Consider the following 548-nt stretch of genomic DNA (forward strand, 5'->3'; position numbering starts at 1 on the left):
CTTATGACCACAAAGAAGATCCTGCTTCGACAGAATCTGCATCCCACGCTCGCCCATATGTCCAAGCCTCATATGCCACAACTTGTCCATATCTTCCTTGCGAAACTCTAGAGATGCAACATTTGTTGAACTTGAAACCGTAGAACCTTCCAGAAAATACAAAGTACCATGAATGGAACCTCTGAGAATCACATCTGAACCCCTGTAGACACTCAGAACTCCATCTCCACCTGAATACTTGAAACCTCTGCTGTCCAAAAGACTAACTGAGATCAAGTTCTAGGACATAGATGGAACATGTCTAACTCCGGTCAACGTGTAGACTCTATCATCATGTGTCCTGAGCTTAATAGAACCGATTCCTGCAATATCGCAAGCAAAGTCATTCTATCTTGCCATCAGTCACTGCCTCATACTCTGAGAACCATTCTCTCCTTCGACACATATGATAAGATGCGCCTGTGTCCAGGACCCACACATCTCTCGGATGTGTTTTTCCATGAGCAACCAGCGCAATATCTTCATCAGATTTAGCCTCATTCTCGGCT

Source organism: Brassica oleracea, chromosome C7 (genome assembly GCF_000695525.1).
Source record: "Brassica oleracea var. oleracea cultivar TO1000 chromosome C7, BOL, whole genome shotgun sequence".
NCBI classification, from domain to species: domain Eukaryota; kingdom Viridiplantae; phylum Streptophyta; class Magnoliopsida; order Brassicales; family Brassicaceae; genus Brassica; species Brassica oleracea.